General features: G+C 44.7%; 1 protein-coding gene and 1 pseudogene across 3 annotated transcripts in view; one reads left to right on the plus strand and one right to left on the minus strand.

The window, feature by feature from the left end:
• ASAP1 (ArfGAP with SH3 domain, ankyrin repeat and PH domain 1) overlaps positions 1-25,972 on the minus strand; it is a 1,926,573-nt gene that overhangs the window by 595,296 nt on the left and 1,305,305 nt on the right. The gene's annotated exons all lie outside the window — the stretch shown is intronic.
• LOC147724680 (centromere protein X pseudogene) lies at positions 10,467-10,868 on the plus strand (annotated as a pseudogene).

The following is a 25,972-nucleotide window of genomic DNA, read 5'->3' on the forward strand; positions in this document are numbered from 1 at the left end:
GATTGGAAGGAAGCTGCAAAGCCCCCATGGATTTTGTGACTTTTATATCTTTCTTCATTTTCTCTAAAGAGGTATCTACTGTAGTGACTAAATAAGGGTAACTGTTACCCTTATTTAGTCATTGTTTGTAGTTTGAGAGCAGCCGCGTAGATTAACATGAACAGAGATAAAGAGGCAGAGTTACTGTTTAGTAATTTGGCTGCGGGTGACACTATAGGAGCAGCCGTAGGAACTCCTACAGACAGTAATAAGAAAGAGGGTCTGAGGGCTAAGTTCATCAGACTAGAATAACTTAAAAGAACAGAACTTAATAAATGGTGGGATGCCGCCACACTGAAACAGTACTTAGCGCTTAATAGGATACCACGTGGACTCAGATCCCAAATTATACCAACGTATGAAGATTTGGAACCTGACTTATATGTAAACTGGGAGAAAGAGCTAAATGCTAGCTCTAGGAACCTTATTAATATTCTTATTGAGAATGCTGAAAGGAAGAGAGCTAAACTGCTGTAGAAATACAAAAGGTTGAGGATGAAATGAAAGAGCTCAACTCCCCTGAAGCTACGATTAAGAACTATAATGTATTAGATGAGAAACTTAATGAATTACAGACGGACATAAAAAAGAGAAAGGCCAGAAAATTAAGACGCGACGAGAATGATTACCATTCTGGTCGTGTATATACATTTGCCAAAATTTTTTATTACTTAATGAAGAAAGCACATGTTCTTAAACACAAAGTTGGTGTCCCTTCTAGTAGTGACGCTGAGGCATCCTCAAGTAACTTATCCAGCAGCGAGAATGAGGATGTACCTGAACCTACTTTGCTCCCGACCCCAGAAAATACTTTTTTTAGAGGAAGTTTGGAGACTGAGGAGAGGGAATCGGGATACGAAGAACAGGAACCGAGATTTCAATGTAAAAAGACCAGGAGAGGGAGGAGAGGAAGGAGGAGAGCAAGGAGTAAGAGTGGGAATGAGACTGAGGTCTTGGAAACAATAACCACAGAAAATGATTCAAGTGTGAGAGATATTGAGATTATAAATCTGTCATCATGTGAGTTATCTGATGATATGATTATTCTGCTTAAGAAAGGAATGGGGTTTTGCTCGTTAATTAAATCTGATTGGTTTATGGCAAAGATTGATTTGTATAAATTTGTGCGAAGACTTAAACTTACAAAGTTTTTTGCTAATGTACCTGAGAAAGTCAAACATGCAAAAATAAAACCTGTGGGCAATTTTACGATTCAAGAACTTAAAGAAACTCAGCTACTGCTCTCCCTTACAGAAAAGGAAGATGACCCAGTGACAATTTCAAAACTGCTTGATGAATCTGAAATTGATCGCTTTCAAAGTGAGGGTAGTGGGCTGAAAGTTAAATGGTCACCACAATTAGCAACTAGTAGCACTATTGATGCTTTTTACAAGGCAGTTAATGTGGAGATTGATAGATTGATTGATAAGAAACATCCGAAACGGATGAGGGTGAAGGCGGATAATCTTACGAGTGATGAAAGGGTAGCCCTGAGTGAACTTAGTAACAACAAGAATATAATCATCCGTAGAGCGGATAAAGGTGGTAATATTGTTGTTCAGGATACACCTTCTTACAAAGATGAAGTATACTCGCAACTGAATAATACACAGTACTATGAAAGATTGTCCACTAACCCTCTAGGAGCCCTTACTAAGGATATTAATCAGCAACTTAAATATTGGTATGACCTTTCTCTATTAGATTATGATGAATACATGTATTTGCTGATAACGACACCGAGAGCACCTTGTATGTATACACTGCATAAAGTGCATAAGTGTTTGGACAGGCCCCCGGGGAGGCCCATTGTTTCGGGTATTGGTGGGCCAACGGAGCGTTTGTCCCAATATGTGGATAACTTTCTCAGACTACATGTTCCCAATTTACCTTCCTTCATTGAAGATACAAAGCATGTACTTAACATTATAAATGATATGGTATGGGAAGATGATATGATAATGGCAACACTAGACGTTGTGTCGCTATATACAAATATTGAACATGAACAAGGGATACACGCACTGGATTACTTTTTAAGTCGTAGACCGGCTGAATATTATGAACATACTCAGATGATTCTGAAATGACAGAAATAGTGTTAAAAAATAATGTCTTTTTGTTTGACGGGCACTGGTTTAGACAGCACCTGGGGACTGCTATGGGATAAAGATTCGCTCCGTCTTTTGACAACCTTTTCGTGGGGTGGTTCGAGGCAGAGCGAATCTGGGGCCATGGTGGACAAAGATGGGTACAATATATACATTATTGGGGACGTTTTATTGACGACTGCCTATTGATATGGACGGGATCGGTGGATGAGCTTAAAGTTTTTTTTTCTTACTTGAATGAGAATAATCTTAACCTGAAGTTTACTACACATTATGATAATGACCACATTACATTTTTGGATATTGAATTGTTTGTTGATGGAGACAAGTTTGGTAGTAGGATGTTCAGGAAACCCACTAGCTGCAATGCAGTTTTGCATGCTAGTAGCTGCCATCCCAGCAGTCAGATAAATGCTAAACCATGCGGTGAAATGACTAGGGCAAGACGTAATTGTACAAATGAGAAGGATTTTGAGTACAATTTGAAGGATTTGTCCCTCAGGTTTATCAATTGTGGTTATGATGAAGAAATAATCAAGAAAGCTAAAGCTAGAGCAAGGAAGCTGAAACATGGTAAAACCTTATGCAAACGACAACATGATGGAATACAAGGGGTAGAGACGGTACGGATGATTACAAATTATAATACGGAGAGTGCCAAGCTTTACACTATCTTTAATAGACATTGGCATTTACTTCAAATGGACAGTGACCTGTTACCTTTTCTTAATAATATACCAGCTATAACATTCAAAAGAGACACTACATTGGCCAATCTGATTAGCCCCAGTTACCTGAGGAAACAAGAGAGTGGAATTTGGCTTAAGAACAGACTTAAGGGCTTTCATAAATGTGGGAAATGTAGCTCATGCAGATGAGCAGGAGGTAAAGTAAATACTTTTAATTATAATGACTCAGGAGATTACACTATTGATACGTTTATAAATTGTGATACAACATATGTGGTGTATGTTATAGTGTGCTCCTGCAGTATGATTTATGTTGGCAGCACTATTAGAAGATTGAGGGATAGACTGATGGAGCACTTTAGAGCGCTTAAAAATGGTGATACTCGCTACCCAATTGCGTCACATGTAGTTAGAAATAATGAAAAGAGAGATCAACATGTTTTTAGCTTTCATGGCATTGATAATATTAAACAGGACCCCAGAGGGGGTAACAGACAACTGCAACTGCGGAGACGTGAGGTCCTGTGGTTAATGAAGTTAAAAGCCGTGGAGAGAGGTTTAAATGTGGATCATGAATTTGAATATTATCTAGGTCAAGACTGAATATAATTCAATCTGTAACATTACACATTGTATGAGACTAATGTCGAATTGGGACTTCTGTAATGTATAATATATATACCATAGTGATGGACCTGAGTGGTGCATTTCCTGCTGTTTAGTAATGATTATTACTATGACTTGAATCAATGTATGAATGTTTTTTATTTACATAGATTCTCCTTCCTCTGCATTTTCTTCTTTTTCTCCCATCCTGGCTCTTTATAAGTAATATTTTACTTAACATATTATATTTTTAATTATTGGAGGCACAACCTATTTCAGATAAGAGTGATTGTTACAATGTTCACTGAATCCCTGTGGAGATCTATTTTAGGCATCTTCATACAGAGATTAATAGGAATTTAGTGGTCACCTGATATTATAGAGGTGGATTTGAGAAATATTATTATACCTAGAAATAGTAATTAATAGTGCGAGATGAATATGCTGCCCCTCGAGTTACCCACTGGTAAGGAGACTTTCTTAATGTGACAATATTGTTAATAGTATGATTATACTATTATGAGTGAATGATCAACCCAAGTAGAAATATTAGTATAGCAGCCACTATAAGATGGCGTCTATACTTGGGTACGTTTACTGTTAACTTTTGCGTACTACTTTTGATGTACGAAACGACCTATTTTCAAACTGTAAAATAGAACTTAGATATTCTCTGAATTTTGGATATTCTGTTTGTCTTTTACAATAATATGATGGCTTGATGATTATAGTATGCTTTAATGTATATACGCGTCATACTCTTACGATCGAGCATAACATGGTTACGATTAGTCTATTAAGTTTAGGTTTGAGGAGAGACTAATTGGATGATTTGTTGGTATTACGACCCTATCTGATATTGGTTCGGGAGTTTTGCGCTTTATCTACTATAAGATGGCGCCCATACTTTATTATGTTCAAACTATACTCGTTATTATTTACTTTAATATGGAGATCTTTTGGACGCTGAATTCTATTACTATAAGATGGCACCCATGATTTGTTGGCTAAATACCACTCCAATATGGAGACTATACTGAACACCGCAATCTACTACTACAAGATGGCGCTCATGTTTTGTTAGTATAAAATGCCACTCCAATATGGCGACCGTGCTGAACGCCGGAATTTACTGTGGATCGATAGAGGGATAACTAGATGAGCTCCGGAACCAGAGGGTGCCTAAAGGGGGTATACATCGATATTAGTCATGTTGCTTACGTGCAATTTTATTTACTTTCAGAACAAAAACACGTGGCTTAGTTATTGAATAAGAATTAGCGGTGATACGAATTTTGGGGAATACAGAGATCTATGAAGTGGAAATACCTACTAATTAGGTGAGTTGCTTTTTAGGCGCCTTGATGAAGTTGGCGGGCAACATATGCTGTTAGATCTAGGATAAGGTTAATTGTCATGAAATATTTTAGTAAACTAAGACATGGAACTTTTGGTTTGTTATTACTCCTAGATCTCATGGTGACTGAAGAATCGTTGATTTATATGGATTATCAAGTATATAATATTTAGTACGGAGGAGTACAATAAGGATGGTAGGTGGTTGTAGCCTCCATACTTTTGTGTTTTACTAATCTTACATGATAACTTTAATTAGAATGGCAATTTTTGGTTTTACGTCTTTGCACAGACTTTTGGTGATTATAGTCGGAACTTGGTCGTGGTTGCTTCTTTCTTATACTGTGTTACTCCTTTCTAATGACACTGGGTGGTGTGAGGGTGTATCCCTTAATTTTAGATAAGTAGTTATAGATACTACACTATGCTATGGTATCTTAATGTTGGTTGTACTCTATTTTAATTTCTGTTATTTGGGTTGCAGCCCTGAAGAAGTCTTAAAGTCAATGTACTGACTAGATGAAACACGTGTTGGCTGCGCTTTCTATGTGAACTGGATATTGATTTACTGAAGAAAATTAAACTTGGACATTGCCAACTGTAATATAAAAACTGGAGAACTGTTGATCTTGGAAAATTATTTGGAGTGCTCGGAAGAACCCTCTAAGTATCTACGGTAATCCTGAAGAGGTGCTCATTATCAAAGGGCTGATTTCAAATAGAGGCTTGGACCTCGGGTTTAAACCCAGGAATTCTGAGCCAAGCGTGTCTCCGTAACAGAACGCTAGTCTTCACTGCACGAGCTGAGGTATCAGCAGCGTCTAAAGCGCACCTAATGGATGTGTTGGAAATTTATTTCCCTTCTTAAATTAGGTCACTAGCTTTACTCCTATTTTCATCTGGTAAAAATGTTATTAATTTTTTATAGCCTGTCATAATGAGCCCAGTCATAGCGAGCTAAAAGAGCTTGGGTATTTCTAATTCAACAGTGATTGGCTGCTTGCACAGCTACTCTTTTGCCAGAGGCATCTATGAGTTTGGATTCCTTATCAGGAGGAGGGGCATATCCTGTGTTCTGTGAGTTTGCTCTTTTGCGAATGTTAGAGACTACCATGGAGTCTAATGGAACTTGGCCCTTGATGTGTATAGGGTAAGTAGGTGTCAGAATACTTCTTGTCTACTCTGGGTGTGACAATCCTTGCACGTACAGGGTCTTCAAAAATCTTGTCTGCATGTTTAAGCATTCCCTTGAGCATAGGTAGTGTTTGTGTTGCTCTTTGAGAGGAACTTAAAGACTCAAAGATAAAAATCTTCTTCAAGAGCCTCCTTATGAAGATGGGCCCATTGATACTCAGCAGCCCTATTGAGTAGCTCTATGTATCCTATATTGTCATTTGGTGGGGAGGGTTTGGAAGGGTATAGATCGAGTTTGTTATCAGTATTAGGATCTGTATTGTAATCCTCCCATGTATCAGGAATAATGTCCTGAGGTATATCACCATCCCCATCATCTTGGTGATCAGGGGACTGCTGTTGTGGAGAATTTGTGGGTGTAATCAATAAATTTGGATCAATGGGTGAAGGAGGTGTAATAGGAGGAGAAGAAGTATTAGTACCCACATTCTTTCTTTTAAGTGGAATGTGATAGTCCTTTAGTAATTCTAGTTTCCTGTTAGTTGGTAATTTCACATGAATATGTCCATTGTCTGGATTGATGGCCAGTTTCTTTTGTTTCGGGTCCGTGTTAGTAGGTTGAAAGTCAAAACAAGGCTCTTTGGATGGAAGAGGAGGCAGTTTAGTTTCTGGTGCCAGAATTGTTGCAGGTTTCGGCTCCTAAGGTTTCGGATCCGAAGATTTAGTTTTCGGTGCCAAAGGGATGGTCACGAGTACATGCATGAATTTAGATGCCAAAGACTTTGCTCTATGTTTCGGTGCCGAGTCGGAGGGTTCGAAACTTTTTCTCTGTGCCGACCTTGGCCCGAGGGCAGATTAAGGACCAGAGCCTTTTTCTTCGGTAAGTATTGGGGTAGGGGAGTATCAGTACTCACCGTATGTTGACCTGGTGTTACTTGCTCTTCCGTATCGGAGTTGGCTTCGGACACAGAGATGTGTTCTTCCTTTTCTCCGGCTCCTTGTGCGTGGAATTCTTCCTGGTCACAATCTTCTCCGAAAATGTTGCTTTGTTGATGCATTTCGTGACGTTGAACCCAACAATCACAGAGCGTCTTCTTAGATCGAAATGATCGGCATGGATCACAGTCCTGTTCGTCGTGTTCCGGGGACAGACATTTGCACACTTCGTGCAAGTCGGTGAGCGGATAGTTAGAGCGGCACCCGGGGCAGAATTTAAATCGGGTCCGTTCCATCAACTGCGACGCACGGAGGCCCAACGGCCCTCCACGAATCTTCCGATCGAAAACTTTGAATGGAAATGATACACCGAATAGGGGAAACGCGATTGATAAACAATACCGCTGAGGGTAGTGGATTGCACGCTACGGGGAACCCCGAGAAACTATGTTGAACCAGGGCGGAGCGATTCACGTCCGAACCACATAGCAGAAAAAAAAAATCTAACAATGTAGTTGATGCCCATGTGCACTATCACCGAAAGGAGGAGTCAACTACCTCTTGACTTGAAAAGACTTCTTCGAAGAAAAACAAAGTGCAAGCATCTGGACCCAACACTAGATGGCAGGCTTATGTAAAGCAGGTGATCTACAGCTCACATGGCTCGAACAGCTCTTTCCCTTAAAACAAAGTAACTGTCTAATAGTACCACAATTGGCAAGGCCTTTAGCACCCCTGTAAGTTCAGAGTGAATGGTACACCTGGTACCTAGGGCATGGGTACTTAAGAGGGTCCCCTAAGCGCTTCAGCATGCATTATGCCATCAGAGACCCACATACAAAATCGCATGCAGACTGCCATTGCAAGGAAGCGTGAAATGGCGAAAGCCATTCCGAAAACACGACATGGCACACTCATTGTGTGCCATGCACATCGAAGCTGCATGTACTATTTGTAAGTCACCCCACAGCAGGCCATAGAGCCCTAAGGCGGGCTTCCTTAGATTACACGTGAGGGTACATCTGCATCAACAGAGTCCCTGTACAGCCTCATTCCATTGCTAGACATTGCCAGTGATCAGGAAGTCATCTTAAGGACGTGTACTGGGCACTTGTCATAACGAGTTACCCAACTACATGATGGCTTCACTGAAAGTAATGGTGTTTGGTATCAAACACCTTGCCTTAATAAATCTATATTGATGCCAGGTTTGGATTTATTATGACATGCACCCAGAGGGCACCCTAGAGGTGTCCCCTGAAACTCTACTAGTTATATAGTGTGCTGGCTGACTGGTATCTTCCAGCCTGCCACCACAGATGAGTTTTTGACCCATGCAAGGAAGAAACCCCACCCTCAGAGGTCAGAAACAATGCCTGCTCCGGGGGAAGGTGTTCACACCTCCTCCAGCAGGATGGCTAACAGATTAGCATCTCAAGGCCAGAGGCTTCAAAGCCTCTACTGCCTTTGAAATGCAACCTTGCCTTACCCCCAGACCTGGGGAACTCCACCCCCTGCCCTGAGGCCTATTTGGCACCAGTGAAGGTGGGAAATTAGATAGTCAAACTTAAAGGCTAGGCACATCCCGAAGTTAGGTCACCTGAAGTGAGCAGTCGAAAAATGGTTTCACCATCTTGGTTTTAATGAAATTAGGAACACTGGGTCAGGATTATGTCCACTCCTCTCAGAAGTGGTCATATAGGGGGTGCAGAAACGCCAGGGGTAGGTAGCCCATTGGCTACTGGCCTAAACACCCCTAACTTAAGTATTTAGGGGTCCCCCTGAAACCAGAGTTACAGATTATTCTACTTAGGAACAGAAGGAAAAAAAAGAGCCGTCACCACAAGAAGTGAGGACCTACACAGAGCATGGCACAACACCCTGTCTAGCTGCTGGCATCTCGGCAACTGCAATCACCTGACTCGTATAAAAGTTTTCATCCTCCTCAACACTGGGATGACTGCCCAGCACTTTGCCAACAATCTAGCATCTCCCTTGAGGTGGAGGAGCCATCCCCCTGCATCTGCAGGCACTGACTGCACATGTCTGGTACATCGTTTTGCTGGCCATCGGGCCCACAGAGGGAGCATCACGCCAGGAAGCGTTTACCATGGTTCCAGGAGGCCAGTCCCGTCTCTCCACTGCAAGACTAGGGACTTCAAGACCCAGGAGGCTTACTCTGAGAGTGGCCCACTGTCTTGTTTTCCTCCCCTCTACAGGTCAGATCGAGAACTGTGAGAGCATCTAAAACAAGTGGCGAGCCGGCCAAACACCTCTGAATCCGAGCCCCACAGCCTGGGTTCACCACAACCGACTGCGCCCCCTTGCTCTGAATACCCTCAGAAGTTGAGACCTACTTTGGGATCTGCCAGACTTGTCCCCAAGTCCCCCCTTGGAGCCTTTAGTTTTCAGGTGTCCATTGACTTCAATGGTGTAGCGCTCAAGGCTACTAACCCAACCAGAACCTCGGCACCCGGACACACCAGGGAAGGTAAACTAAAACTGATGGTAGTTGTTTGGACCATGGCCCCAAAGCAGCTTTAGCTCCAAAGGGCACCCACGAACTTCGACTACAAATATATGTTTGAAGTATAGGTCTTTCCTCCCGTAGGATAACATTACCTCGTTCGAGGCTCATACATCAAAAACCGCTTTGTGTATTTCACTGCTTTCTTGTAATATGCATAGCTTCGAAAGCACTTACTCTATTCTGGTGATCTTGGTGTCTAAAATTATATTAAATTCTGAGCTATGTTTATAAATTGGTCTCAGATTTCTTGAGTGTGTGTACCATTTATTGAGTGTATGCAACAAATGCTTAACATTACCCTCTGATAAGCTGCCCGAACACACTACCACAAATACATTACTTGAGATTATTAAAGTAAGTCCTGTAAACCAATAAGGTTCCTCTGGACTTTTTGAATGGTGTGCCCCTACATTGGCCCACTGCATAAATAGCCAGCTTCCTACACTCTGGAGCTCTTCAATGGATCTTTTTTTCCATTTTGGGGTCTAAAAATGCATATAAATATTTGTATAAATTGGTGTTGAATTTTAACTGTTTGGGTGCTATTTAAATGCTTTACATGTGTCCCTTCGTGTAAGTCTTGCCGCTCAGAGTCACAGCTATCCAAGGTTGAACTGAGGTTTAACAAAAAAAACTACTGGTCCTAAAGGGGATTGGTGCAGAAGTTACTACTTGTGTAACAGTATATCTATAAGAGACATTAGTTAGTGATAGATTAATTACCTTAGAACAGAGTTATTCAAAATGTGGGGCGCGCACTCCATCATAAAATTTCACTTTTCATTGTTTCCCAAGGCGGAGAGGCAGAGTGGAGCTGCATGGGCCCTAGGAAGGGGTGAAGACCATCAAAGCCTAATCAACAAGCAAAAGGTCTTTAAAAGACCTGTGAAGAGACGGCAAAACAGCAGGTGAAAAGGAGGGCAGACTATTCAGAAGTAATGTTGAAATATCCCGCCTTCATTCGGTGACGTAAACATCCAATTAGCAGGGAGTATGGGAGTCTCGAAAACCTTTCCGGTTTTTATATAGGCGCAATAAAATACATTTGTTGGCAAGAAACTTTGGTGCGTGAGGAGGAGCGGAGACTAGCGAAACCGGAGATGGAGCGCGAAAACGAAGAGGGGCCCAAGTTCAAAAAGAAGACCGTGAATAAGCTACTACAGCTCAATTTCAAAGATGATATAATTTGAGTCAGTAATGACGCTCTGCTTCTGATGTCTGAGATGCTGAAAGTTTTCGTCCGAGAGGCAGCCGCTCGGGCAGCAAGACAGGCTGAAGCAGAGGAGGTGCCAATTGTTGACATTGAACATCTGGAGAAGGTGCTACCGCAGCTGCTTCTGGATTTTTAAGGATACAGCACTTCTTTATTCTCTGGCAGTGCTTCACTTTCACCTTGTTCTCCAGGGTTCAGCCTTCGCAGTGTTCCAAAGTGCCCGTTGTGTCAAGAAGGGCTGCCGCTACAGGAAGAGTGAGCCAGAATGAAACCTCTCCTCCCACCCTATACCACATCAGGTGGAACCACCCATTGGTTCATATCCCTTTCACGTTGGCAAGAGGCTCACGTGGGTGTTGTTTTGCTGCCTGATCCATACTGCACTGCAAGTTCCAGGTCAGCGCCTCTCGGATACACTTAAACCAGCTGAATACTCCTCTTTTATCCACACTGCCCTGCGTTGGGGCCACCAGCGGATCCTTCTATTCCCTCTGCCCACTCAGCGCAGAGCGTCCTTTACTCGCTTGCTGTGCCACTTGCTGCTTCACTCCAAACTGCCCTCTTTTAAGTTAGCTCACCGTCCATTCCCAATTTGGGCCAGTCCAGACCTCCCCTCCACTCTTCTGGTCCCAAACTGTCCTACTTCTTTCCCGCACAAAGCCACAGACTTCCTCTTTGTCCTTTTAAGCTTGCAACCATGCTTGCTTTTCAGCACAGTATTTCTTAATAAACGTCTTATGTCCTCAAAAAACAAATTGCGAAGCGGTCTCATCCCGGGCTGCCACCCTCAGACGCAGGAGAGGGTGGCGGAGGGGGGACCTTTAAGTCCAATCGGCATTGCGCGCCTGTTCTTCACCCATTTCAAATGGGGCTTTGGAATAGAGACCAGCAGCCAATTAGCATATAGTAATGTCACCACTGACGTGCAAACAATGAAGTGGACAGCACCATAGATGGCAGGAAGTGACGCGAAATTTGCGTGCAAAAAGCTCCTGCATACTACTACCTTTTGATAGTGTGGCACTTCTTAACTCCTGCTGTTTGCCCTGCGTGCTGCCTCGCTTTGAAGGATTATGCCTCTGAGCATTTTAAAATCACCAACAGGTAAGTCAGATCTGAAGAGAAAGCGAACAGACAGTCCTTCATAGGGCATCTGCTTGCCTGAAAGCAGTATGTTCACTTTCCGTTTCACAGCATAGTGAACATCGCATACTCCCTGTATCCTATTTTTGACTGTCTCACTTAATGTCTGTCTGTTTCTTTAGTTCCATTGTTTATTTATTTGGGAGTTTTATAACCCCCTGCCAGTAAACGTTTGGTTACTTCACTGAGCAGTTTTGATTTAAGCCTGGCACCCTCAGGTATAAAAGAACAAGTTACTTACCTTCGGTAACGATATATCTGTAAGAAACAGTAGTTCGTATTAGATTCCTTACCTTAGAATATCCCCAGGCGTCAGACTGGATCCGGTAGGTGTCGTCCGCGGCTCCGCGTCCGTCGTCGGAGTCGTGGGCGCCGTGATGACTTCGGAGTACTTAGACGCCACCTCCGCGCGCTGACGTCAGTTCTTATACACAGCTTTTCCGCGCCAGAAACGCAGAGCCATGTTAAAAACCAAGACTGGTGCCATTGAAACTAGGGCCCTGAAAGGGGATGACCTTAACCCTAGATATCGGTTCGCAGAACGGGGAGGATGGGTGGGGCGGTAAGGAATCTAATATTAACTACTGTTTCTTACAGATATATTGTTACCGAATGTAAGTAACTTGTTCATCTGAAAGAAACAGGTTAGTATTAGATTACTTACCTTAGAATAGATACCCCAGCAATACCAACCCCGGTGGTGGGTCTGCGAACCAATAATCACACCAGAGAGTAATGGAGGACGGAATGGCCAAAGAAGCCATCCCTCCGAACTTGGCTGTCCAGGCAGTAGTGTCTTGCAAACGTGTGCAGCGAGGCCCACGTAGCTGCCTGACAGATGTCCTGCAAAGGGACTTCCCGGCCCAGGGCAGTTGTAGCCGCCGTGGCCCGAGTGGAATGGGCACTCAGCCCAACAGAAGGCTCCTTCTTCGCCAAGGAGTAACAAGCCTTGATACACAAGACGACCCACCGAGAGATGGTCCGCTTGTGCACCGCCAGTCCCTTCTTAGCGCCCACGTAACCAACAATTAGTTGGTCATCCACCCAGAACTGGCGTGTGCGATCTAGATAGAACGAACGCGCACGTTTTTTGGTCCAGACGGTGGAGCCGCTCTTCCTCCTTTGAGGGATGCGGAGGCGGAAAGAAGGTGGGCCCGATGTGGAAGGCCGTGACAACCTTGGGCAGGAAAGAGGGTCTAGTCCGCAACACAACCTTGTCCAGATGGACAGAAAGGAAAGGAGGTTTGGAAGAAACAGCCTGGAGCTCACTCACTCTCCTGGCAGAGGTGATGGCAACCAGGAAGGCAGTCTTAAGAGTAAGAAGACGGAGAGGACAGTTGTGAAGTGGCTCAAAGGGAGCGCACATCAGATAGGTAAGAATAAGGTTCAAGTCCCACTGAGGCATCATAAACGGAACAGGGGGAAACATGTGTGTGATGCCTTTCAGAAAACGAGTTACAATAGGGGACTTGAACAAAGATGGTTGATCTGAGGAAATATAAATTTTATGGTCAAGTTGTGTTCCCTATCGTGTACCCCACCGTCTCCATGTACCAGCTTAAAGTGCATGTAACTTCCCTCCTGAGCCAGCTATGAAGACGCAAATACATTTGCGTCCAACGTTAACATGTCCTCTTTCAGACCCACCCTGAATGGGTTGAATAGTCCGTTCCTAAGTATGCTATGCCAACGTCTTTTTGTAGTGTACTTTACACGTTTTTCAGCTCTGGCAAAGTAGGCCCTGAATTTCTGCCATCGAGCCTTTTCCTGGCTTCTGACTCCGAAAGCCTCAGCCCAGGCTGTCTCTGTACCCGTGAACTCTGACTTACTTCCAGCGCGGCCCACCGCGTTCAGCTCAGCCTGCTGCCTGCCAAGACTGACTTCAACCTTCGAATTATCTGTTCCGCTCCTCGAAAATACATTCCTGCCTACTAGTTTAAGTAAACATCATCCCAGCTGCAGGGCGAAAGGCCGGCCTCACTGTCTCCGTGCAAGTAATTCATAGCCTCTGTTACCATGCTCCCATGGAAGGCCCATGCCCCCACGCTTCTCATGCAGACACTTAGGCGCTTATACACGCACTCACAGTCAGTATAGAATAGCTTCTGCCCCAGAGACCTTTTCCGTTCAGATAATATGGTTCCCAAACATCAGATATCAGATATGATAGAAGTACGAGTTGATCTGACATGCCAGACTTCTGTCTCTTTCCGCCAGTGTAAATGTCAAGTCCCCTGCACCCTCCAGTTTCCACGTCAATCACACGTCATGCAGCTGCGCGCGCATCCAAGCCTCCGATTTCTGCTGACATTACAACATTTCTGTTTCGTGCCACCCACTTATGACACCTACCTGTGACGTTTCTAGCACACACCTCTAGTTCACGCCTAGTTCACGCCTTCTGATTACGTACTCCTAACACGTGGATGCTGTTATCGTGTCTTCTCTCAGCTGTTACGCCTACTATATTGGTTTCTATGATGTGCCTTAAGTATATAAGCTATGTATTGTCAATAAAATATTGCTCTATCCCTTCCTGAACCCCTTGTGGTTGCAGGAACATGATATCCAGTTCCGGAACGATTCCTTTTTAAGGAATAAAACCCCTAAGAACTCTAACACCACGGACTCTGTTTTTTTCTTTCCGATTGAGTTATTATTGATTAAGTACTTACCTGCATAGAAATTAAGACGGTAAATTAAATATTTACGACATTTTGGCGCCCGAACAGGGACCCCTCCCCCACCCCACGCGCCGGTTGGTGCGTTGCAAGCTCTGTCCCCTGCCATCAGTTAGACGGAAACTACGCGTACCGGCAGGATTTCCTGTATCTCCCTCTGGCCCACGGAGGTGACGAAGACTGCAATCAGCACCCAGACGAGGCGGTGAGGAGTGCGGAGTATCCCGACCAGAGCCTAGCCGAAAGAAGCAAGATCCGAGGTGTCAAGAGGCCCACCAGTTTCCGAAGTATCCACGTGTCGAGTCGAGTCGAGTCGAGTCCGGTCCAGTCCAGTCGAGTTTTCCGAGGCCTTCTGTTTCCGTGCTTCCCGGTGAGTACCATTGCTGGGACGTATCAAGACGGGTTTGGGTACACAAGTCCGGTCTGCACTGTTTTAGACAGTGTATCTGTACTGTTTAGCAGTACATCAGTTATTCAAGTTTTTGCATTGTCTCTGACAGTGTATCTGTGCTGTTTAGCAGTACATCCGGTAAAGGGGGTAGTCATATATGTCTCAAATGTCTTTTCATGTGATTAATGTCGTGGTATGAGTGTGACTGTTTTTAATGTGCATTATTGTGTTCTTGTGTAACTAGCTGTATTCAGAATTAAGTAGCAAGGATTGAGCATTCAGTATTAAGTAAACAAGATGCCGTTTTTCAACAAGTTAAAGCAGATAGGAACTAGGAAAGGGATACTAGAGGAAGAAATTCCTATCCCCCCTAGGGACACTCCTGGAAATTTTATGTACCACAAGCACGGCTTAGATGCCATATTGTATCTAGATTTATGGGCCGATTATACTAAGCATCTAGACGAGAGACACAGATGGCCTGTTATCGGAACATGGGATGCCGAGTGCATCATGAAGGTAGAGGAAGCACTATGGAAAAAGAAAGCCAAACAATCTCAGAAAGACGCCATAGAGTTTTGGCGTAAGGAATCACATAAGCGTGCTGAAAGAGCACTACGTAGAGAAGACAGACTTAAAGAATCAGATAAAGCCCAAGAAAACGAATTAGTTACTGAAGGGATCCGAGTAAAATCGGAGCAAATAGACCGTGCACGAAACAATCTCGTAAACGGTATGTATCTCGTGGCCGAGGGTTCGCCTGAGACCACTTCAGAAATACCGAAAAATCTGCCGCCACCATTGGTTCCAACTAAAGTAACTCACAGGACCACTAAAGACATATTCCTGAATTCCTATCTAGAGGATGTAGCACCCGCTTACACAATCTGCCTGTCCGCGTCCCGCCTACTGACGGTGACGGAGGTGGCAACCCGCCCCCAGACCATATCCCACCGTTACTGCAATCAGGTTTTCCCGTCCGACAGCCTGTCGCTCCTCCACCTCCACCACTTCCCGTACCTAAAATTGATATGCCGAGACCGCTTCTGCCTGATCCTATTAAGAGGCAAGTTCAAGTACAGATACAGACTCCGCAGAGAGATAATATCCAAGCTTCCGCCTCAGGAGGTGCGATAGGGGGTCTTCGGACCCCGCCATTAACACACAGAAAACACCTTAGGGATATGCAGAGTCCTTTCACGTTCAAATCACCCCGTCTCGACCTACTCAAAGAACCACTTGCAGTTTGCAGATATGATCCAGTACCCGGCAAAGACGATAGAATGATGATGGCATCACTACGGTTACGATGTGCTGCCGATTACCTGCTGTTATTTGCAGGAATGAAAGAGCACCTAGATAGAATATATCACTTTGTTCAGACTGGGAAGGACCCTGAAAGTATTAAGGATGCCATGGAGCATCAGAAAGTTGACACTCAAGCATATATACTACGCTTTTTCATAAATTGCCTAATAAGAGAAAGAGACAGGCCTGAAACAGAACAGGATGAACTGGAAGCACTCAACAAGTGGGGTCAAAATATATCCGATGGAAAGCATGATAAAGGGAGTTGCATAGCCAGTATGTACAAGAAAATAAGAAAAGCAGTGATAGAAATACACGAAAAAGAGAAAGAAAAGGCTTCCTCCGAGGGGGAAGAAGAACCTGAAGAATCAGAAAAGACTACAGACACGATTGCGTATGTAGGTAAGGGAACTTACCTTAGGAAAGGCATTCGTCCAGAAAGCAAGAGAGTTTTTCTCTCTGGCATAACAAAACCGAATTCTCCTGAACATCAGTTCCAGGAGACTGATAAAAGGCTTCGAGACCGAATAGGGTACCACGTACTCAATTCTATGGATGAACAAGAACTAGCCCGGTCAGCAGTATTATGGGCTGACAATCCAAACATATACAATGATGACACAGTAGCGCAGACATTTCTGAACCTTTCCCCAGACGAGCAGAAATTAGCAGGTGTATACATGATTCAGCACCTTCTCACGTTATACAGAAACCAACATTCTGATCCAGGTCCCTTACACGATACATTAGAAGCACTACTCATGGATAGATGGAGAGGTCTAAGTACCAAGTTAATACAAATAATTCTAGAACAACGACATAGATATAACACTTTCGTAAGCTCCGAATATGTTCCCGCTCCGCCACCAGAAAGGAAAATGTATCATATGGAACGTCTGCATGACATTGAGAGTCAGAACCCCTTACGAGAAGTACATCCAGTTATGGGTGCCGATCACAACTTGAAACGTGTGTATGTACACACGCCTCTGACCAAGTTAGAACTGTTAGAAATGAAGAAACTAGTACCGTGTCATGATAAAGACCCTGCAGGTTTTCACAGAGAACTTAAAGACATGTTACTGATGGGGGATTACACATATGAAGATATCATGAAAATGTTAAAGGTATTGTTGCCTACCGGCATCTACGAGAAACTAAAGGAAAAAGAATGGGAGGTGGGAGAGAAAAAGATAGTATGGGCAGAAATAGAAGACGAAGAGAACAAACGTATCCCAGGGGTAGGCCTTGGGGAGAAAACTAAAGCATTACCAGGTTTGATAGTACAGGTTCTGCCAAGATTATTGACAACTAGAAAGGAAGACTGGGACGCAATCTCAGCATGTAAACAGAAACCCGACGAAGATACTAGTGACTTCTATTCAAGATTTGAGAAATGTTTTATTATTAATAGTGGTCTTAAACCAAGTAGCGAGTCGTACCCGCATCTTTTTGTATCAAAGTTAGTTGAGAATTCCCTGTTAGCAGTTAAAAACCGTGTATACAAGGTCGAGAGTACATGGCAAGCAAATACGCCATCACAGATGTTACAAATGTTACAATACCATCAGAACAGAATTAGAGAAGAACAAGATCATGAACAGAAACGCATGAAAGACACGAAAATGAAAATGTTAGTAGCCCAATCAGTTCCAGCCGACGGTCAAAGAAAGGGTACGACCCAGACAGGTCACACCGCAGCTCCCGTTAAAGGGACATGCAACTATTGCAAGCAGCCAGGTCACTACGTACATGAATGTCCAGTTCTGAAACATAACATAGCAACAGGTAAAACTAAAGAGAGACCGCATCCACCGAGACAAGATCAGGCCCAGCAACAGACTTCACAGAACGTACAGCCCGTGCAGAATACGCAGCCTATGCATGCTTCATCTCATACAGCACAGACAGTAGCGGTATCACAGCCACAGCCCATTGCCGCGACTCAACAAGTTTCCCAACAGATGTACCAGTATGCCCAATCTGCTTACCCCGATTACCAACGATACACATGAAACAGCCTTGAGAGGGAGTTGGGCTTGCCTCTTATTGAAATTCCTGTAGATCAAGAGGGTCCTTACGTACACAGTCAAGTATTGGGAAAAGACAGAAAGTTTTTAATTGACACAGGGGCAAGCCGCACAACAATCAGCCATGACGAAGTCCCAGGGGCACCCCTCTCAGGCTCACAGAATGTTTCCCTTGGTTTTTCAGGACAGCCTATTGTAAACGAGGTATCAGAACCCGTTCCCCTGGCTGTGGGTCCGTTATCACGTGTCACAGACCTGTTACTTACGAAATCATGTCCAGAAAATCTGTTAGGAATAAAGACATTGAAGGCTCTAGGAGCCATAATATGTTGTTCCCCGGAGGGAGTTAGACTCTTTCTGCGGGATTTCAAGGGTCACTATGTATTACGAGAGTTTGATGTCAGATTGAAAAATGTACCAGATCACTTGTGGGCACAAGGCCCAACTGATGTAGGTTGTATGCATATCACACCATATCGTGTTACACTCAAGCCAGGAGTTGTTTTACCCCGAATCAGACAATACAAGTTACCACCTGATGCTGTAGTGGCTTTACTGGAAATAATTGAAGAGCTCATTGCCCAAGGAGTGGTCGTAGAGACCGACTCCAATATCTGTAATTCACCCATCATTCCGATTCTTAAACGTACTGATCCCAATGCACCGCCAGTATATCGGCTGGTGATTGATTTAAGAGAACTGAATAAATGCATTGTTCCACAGTATCCTGTGGTCCCCGATATCTCTTCCTTATTGACTGCTATTGATTCTTAAGCAACGTTCTTCACTGTAATTGACCTCAAGAACGCCTTCTTTAGTGTACCGATTGATCCAGAGAGCCAATACCTCTTCGGATTCAGTTTAAATGGACGAAGTTTCAAATTTTCCCGCGCACCTCAAGGATTCACAGAAAGCCCCAGCATCTATAGTCAAGCACTGAAAAGACAACTAGATTGTATTCAAATGCCAGTTAACACCGCTTTACTGCAATACGTCGATGATCTGCTGATCACCGCACGAAGTGAGCCCGAATGTGAACAAGCATCACTGACAGTTCTACATTTTCTGGCCGACAAGGGACACAAGGTGTCTCCTTCGAAGCTACAATTCTGTGTTCAGCAAGTTGTGTACTTGGGTCACTTGCTGTCCAAAGTGGGGAGACAGCTCACTCCCGATCGCATTCAGTTAATTGTAAATATGCCACAACCCCAGACACAAAAGGAAGTGCGGGCCTTTATAGGCCTCACCTCGTACTGCAGACAATGGATCCCTCAGTATGCATTTCTAGCCAAACCACTCATTCAGTTAACAACACAGGAGGCAGCGACTTCGACTGTCCTCCCTTGGACTCAGGAACACACACAAGCCTTTGAAGAATTAAAGAAAGCTTTATGCCAAGCACCAGTTTTAGCGACACCATGTTACAGCAAACCTTTTACACTTTTTCTTACAGAACGTGATGGTACAGCGTTGTCTGTCCTCACTCAAGACCAAGCAGGTTCACATAAGCCTTGCGCTTATTTTTCAAGTACATTGGATTCAGTAGCCCAGACACTCCCTGCGTGCTTAAAGTCAGTAGCAGCAACAGCATTAGCAAATCAGACAGAGCGATTCAATTGTTTTAGACCATCAGTTAACAGTACAAGTTCCACATTCTGTAGAGGTTCTTTTAAACAGAACTCAGACTCAGCACTTGACTATAGCACGACTGACAGGTTACGAATTAACGCTATTCCAGCCACACATAGAAATCAGACGCTGCAGCATTCTGAACCCCGCAACATTGTTACCTACAATTATGACAGATCCAGCCCCGCATGATTGTATAGAGATCATTAATGCAGTAACAAAGCCTCGACCAGACTTAACCGATGTTCCATTGACAAATCCAGACCTGACACTTTATGTGGATGGTTCATGTATGAGAACAAGTACAGGAGAATTAGTGGCCGCGTATGCAGTGACCACTGAAACGGAAGTTAAAGAAACACATCGTATTGACACATTGTCCGCTCAAGCGGCAGAGCTCATTGCTCTGACCCGAGCCTGTATACTAGCCAAGAACAGAAATGTTAACATATACACTGATTCCCGTTATGCGTTCGGAGTTGTACACGACTTCGGAATGTTATGGCAAGAACGAGGTTTCTTGACCTCTCATGGTGCCAAGATTCAACACGGTCCCCTCATTCAAGCACTGTTAGAAGCAATACATCTGCCTTCAGGCATATCCGTCATGAAGTGTAAAGCACATACTAAAGTTACAGATTCTGTTTCCCAGGGTAACGACCTGGCAGATCAGACAGCAAAACATACAGCATTGACTCACACCCAGACAACTGATGTGACAAAGACAATAGTACCGACAAATTGTATGACAGTCAGGGATCCCACACTAGATGTAATCGATATTCAGACACATGCTACCCCGGATGAAATAAAGAAATGGACTGAACTAGGAGGGATCCAGACAGATCAAGGTTGGATGACGAAGGGAAAATCTACATGGTTTCTCCCTGACTCTATGGTTCAAGTCATAATCAATACAGCACATAGTCCAGCACATCTAGGAGAGAAAGCGATTTTAGACAGTTTACAAAATCTTTGGAGCAATAAACACTTACGAGCAGCAGCAAAACAGAAAGTGCGTACTTGCATGATCTGTTGTCAGTTCAATCCAGGTAAAAGCGTCCCTGTAGAGCAAGGTGGATTTCATCCTCCCCATCACCCTTTTGAAGTCCTCCAGATGGATTATATCCAGATGGACCGTTGTCGAGGATTCAAATATGTCCTCGTAATTGTTTGTGCACTTTCCCGTTGGACCGAAGCATATCCAGTCTCAGATTACACTGCTCCGACCACTGCCAAGCAGCTGGTTCGAGAATTCTTCCCACGGTACGGCTTGCCTCGTGTCGTGTACTCAGATAACGGACAGCCATTCTCATCCGAATTAATGAAACAAGTTTCCTTGCTGCTAGGATATCAGTGGAAATTCCATTGTGTCCGACATCCCGAAGCCGCAGGCCTTGTAGAGAGGCATAATCAGACACTAAAGACCCGCCTTGCTAAAATATGTCAAGAGAAAGGGGTCGACTGGATAGTCGCCCTGCCAGTTGCACTGTTCTACATGAGAATGGTTGCCCACTCGAGATCAGGACTATCCCCGTACGAAGTGGTCTTTGGTAGACCACCGAATATGTGGGGGACGCCCATTCCTAAGAAAATTACTGATGTTGATTGTAACATGTTGACAGATTACCTTGCCTCCTTGATGTCTGCACTCCAATCATGTCGTTCACAGGTTGCCGCAGCCTTCCCTGACAACACTGATGTAAAGCCGCATGATGTCCGTCCCGGGGACCTGGTCTTGATTAGGAACTTTGACAGGAAAAGTCCGCTGGAGCCCCGCTGGAAAGCGCCGAAGACCGTCCTTCTTACTACGAGGACCGCAGTAAAGGTCGAAGGCAGAAAGGGGTGGATACACACGAGTCATATTAAACAATGCAATGAACTGAAACCAGACCCAGACTCGTCCACCCCTTCCAAAGACTGTATCGAGCCTAGTGACTTTAAAGTTCCCGAACGAGAGAAAACTCCCCAAGAGGAGTATAAACTGAAACTTCGATCTAGCAAGTCAGACAGTTTAATTGTTTAAGTCCTCCCCTAGATGAATCGGTTAAATAGTTTCTGACATGTATCCCCTAGATCGAGATAGAGAGAGAGAGAGACAACTCAAGAAACGTACATATTGCAAATCACTGCGTAGTCACTGTATAGTGACATTATTAATTATGTTTTTTCTAAGTCTTCTGATTATTGTTGCAAGTATACTGCTTCCTATCTATTACCCTATTTTTAAGCGTGAACAATCTGCTTACAATGTTTCTGCTGAACATTCTTTTAGTGAGTTACCTCCACATGAACTTTCTTACAGACTCGCGCTGCGCAACAACACATTCATTAGTATGTTACATCATTCCCATCAGACTAATAATGCTACAAACTGCTGGATATGTGGCCGACTCCTTCCCTACCAGAATTACAAGGGAGCTCTGCCCCTCTTTCCGTACCCGTTCACTCACAATGGCTCCTGTGGTGCATGGTTTAAAATAATTAATTCCTTAGATCCAGATATTGCTGTTTTCAAAGGGAGCTGGGTTTGGGGAAACTTGAACTTAGTTCTGCTCGATGTCTGTTACCCTGATAAGGAGGGACTCCCCACTAGAATAGGAACTGATCTAGAAAATGAAGTATATGGATTAGGTAATTACACAATTAACCTTATGATTCTTACTGTTGAATCCGAAGCTGCACCAGTTCTGCCCGCTATGTCAGTATTACCAGTCACTGGTGAATTATGTGTCAGTAAGAAAGGTTCAGTACACTTAGGTCATAGTAAATGTACTACTGTGGTCGAATTCAGTGATCATGGTAAATCGTCCTTTAAAGCTATCCGTCATTCTTATTTTGTTTGTGGTCATACCGCATACATACGTTTACCTCCAGATTGGGATGGTACCTGTTATATTGCATTCCTTCTGCCACCTGTTTTTCTAGCCCCTCCTGATTATCACAGAAATACAAATCTAGTAAAGAATAGACTCAGAAGAGATCTCTCGCTTGTCGACTACACAGAAACGGCATGGGAACAATACACCGATTTTAATAAAGGATTCTTTTTCTTTTTAGGCCCCGTCCAAAATAGTAAACTAATACGCAGATTAACTAGAACACTTGAAGCAGTAGTGAATGAAACTGCCTCCGCCCTAGGTAACTTAACCGAAGAGCAGTCCGCCATGCGGGTTGTTGTCCTTCAGAATCGTCTTGTTATTGACGTCATCTTGGCAGATAGAGGTGGAGCCTGTAAGGTCATCGGGTCAAGTTGCTGTGTTTTCATTCCAGAAAACGCGCCATCCGTATACAAAGCTATTACCCGTCTTCATAAAATTGCCAATCTGATACATCAGAATCCAGGCACCTGGACTTGGTCCGGTTGGTTCTGGACAACGTTAACCGCATGGGGATGGAAGATCCTATCCTTCCTAGGCATTGGCCTAGTCCTAGTATTCAGTTGCTGCCTGTGCCTACAGTGTGGGCCAGCGATTTGTGGACTGTGTGCCACATCATGCATTGAACATTCCAGTTTTCTCTCACAACGTCAAAGAAAGAAAGAAGAGCAAATGATGTTACAAGAACAAACTGATCGATTCATGAGGATCGATATATCATGAAAGGTCCGTAGGGAACAAGGAGGGAATGAGGAAATATAAATGTTATGGTCAAGTTGTGTTCCCTATCGTGTACCCCACCGTCTCCATGTACCAGCTTAAAGTGCATGTAACTTCCCTCCTGAGCCAGCTATGAAGACGCAAATACATTTGCGTCCAACGTTAACATGTCCTCTTTCAGACCCACCCTGAATGGGTTGAATAGTCCGTTCCTAAGTATGCTATGCCAACGTCTTTTTGTAGTGTACTTTACACGTTTTTCAGCTCTGGCAAAGTAGGCCCTGAATTTCTGCCATCGAGCCTTTTCCTGGCTTCTGACTCCGAAAGCCTCAGCCCAGGCTGTCTCTGTACCCGTGAACTCTGACTTACTTCCAGCGCGGCCCACCGCGCTCAGCTCAGCCTGCTGCCTGCCAAGACTGACTTCAACCTTCGAATTATCTGTTCCGCTCCTCGAAAATACATTCCTGCCTACTAGTTTAAGTAAACATCATCCCAGCTGCAGGGCGAAAGGCCGGCCTCACTGTCTCCGTGCAAGTAATTCATAGCCTCTGTTACCATGCTCCCATGGAAGGCCCATGCCCCCACGCTTCTCATGCAGACACTTAGGCGCTTATACACGCACTCACAGTCAGTATAGAATAGCTTCTGCCCCAGAGACCTTTTCCGTTCAGATAATATGGTTCCCAAACATCAGATATCAGATATGATAGAAGTACGAGTTGATCTGACATGCCAGACTTCTGTCTCTTTCCGCCAGTGTAAATGTCAAGTCCCCTGCACCCTCCACGTCAATCACACGTCATGCAGCTGCGCGCGCATCCAAGCCTCCGATTTCTGCTGACATTACAACATTTCTGTTTCGTGCCACCCACTTATGACACCTACCTGTGACGTTTCTAGAACACACCTCTAGTTCACGCCTAGTTCACGCCTTCTGATTACGTACTCCTAACACGTGGATGCTGTTATCTTGTCTTCTCTCAGCTGTTACGCCTACTATATTGGTTTCTATGATGTGCCTTAAGTATATAAGCTATGTATTGTCAATAAAATATTGCTCTATCCCTTCCTGAACCCCTTGTGGTTGCAGGAACATGATATCCAGTTCCGGAACGATTCCTTTTTAAGGAATAAAACCCCTAAGAACTCTAACACCACGGACTCTGTTTTTTTCTTTCCGATTGAGTTATTATTGATTAAGTACTTACCTGCATAGAAATTAAGACGGTAAATTAAATATTTACGACAGATCAGGCAGCCTTAGAAAGGCTGAAAGGGCAGAAAGGTAGCCCTTGATAGTGCCCAGAGCAGAGCCCTCCTGGGCAAGAGAAAGAAGGAAGAGATGAACCTCAGAAAGAGGGGCAGAGAGAGGATACACAGCCTTTGCTGTGCACCATGCCACAAATCTGTTCCACCTGCAGGCGTATACCGACTTTGTGGAGAGACGCCTGGCTGCCAGAATTACATTACAGACTTCAGGAGGCAAGTCAAATGGCCTCAACTGTCGCCGCTCAATCTCCAAGCATGGAGGTGGAGACTGGACAGGTTCGGGTGGAGGACCGTCCCCTGCTGCTGCGACAGAATGTCCTCCTGAAGAGGCAGACAAACTGGGGGATCGACTGACATACTGCGTAGCTCGGGATACCAGTATCTTGGTGCCCAGTCCGGAGCCACAAGGATGACTTGGGCCCGGTCGCGCTTGATCTTCGTCAGCACTCTGGGCAGAAGTGGTATAGGCGGAGAGGCGTACAACAGACCGCAACTCCACACGCGACGAAAAGCGCCTCAGAGCGAGTGCCGCCTTGGAAATTTCAACGCGCAGAACTGATGACATTGTGCGTTCTCTTCTGTGGCGAATAGATCTAACCAAGGCTCTCCCCACTGCTGAAAGAGGCCTTGCGCCACGTCCGACTTCAGACGACATTCGTGATCGATCATGCACCGACGGGTGAGATCGTCCGCCCTGGCGTTCAGAGGACCTGCCAGGTGTTGAACCACCAGGGTCACGTCCTGATGTTCCAGCCATTGCCAGAGGCGCAGAGCCTCCTGGCAGAGGGTCCACGAACACCTACACTACACTCCCCCCAGACAGAGGGGAGGAATGCCTTAAGTGCTAGACGAATAGCCCGCAGCTCCAAAAGGTTGATATGGAGCTGGGACTCCGCCGGAGACCAGAGGCCTCTGATCTCCGCCTCTCCCATGTGGCCTCCCCAGCCCTGGCGGGACGCATCCGTCACAACTACGTGCTCCGGTTGGGGAAGGGAGAGGGATCTTCCGCTGACCCAATCGCGGTCCGTGAGCCACCACTGCAGCTGTCTCGCAGTGCCCTCCGAGATCAGGACATGGTCGGACAGGTTGCCCTAATGCTGGCCCCACTTCAACTTCAGGTCCCACTGCAGAGCCCGCATCCGCCATCGGACGTGATGCACCAGAAGGATGCAGGAGGCCATCAGCCCCAGAAGCCGCAGCGTCAACCTGACCGAGACTCGGGATGAAGGCTGAAAGATCGGAATCAGAGCCTGAATATCCCGAACGCGCTGTTCGGGAGGATAAACCCGAAACTGCGCTGAGTCGAGA

Source organism: Lissotriton vulgaris, chromosome 4_1, assembly GCF_964263255.1.
Source record: "Lissotriton vulgaris chromosome 4_1, aLisVul1.2, whole genome shotgun sequence".
NCBI lineage: Eukaryota > Metazoa > Chordata > Amphibia > Caudata > Salamandridae > Lissotriton > Lissotriton vulgaris.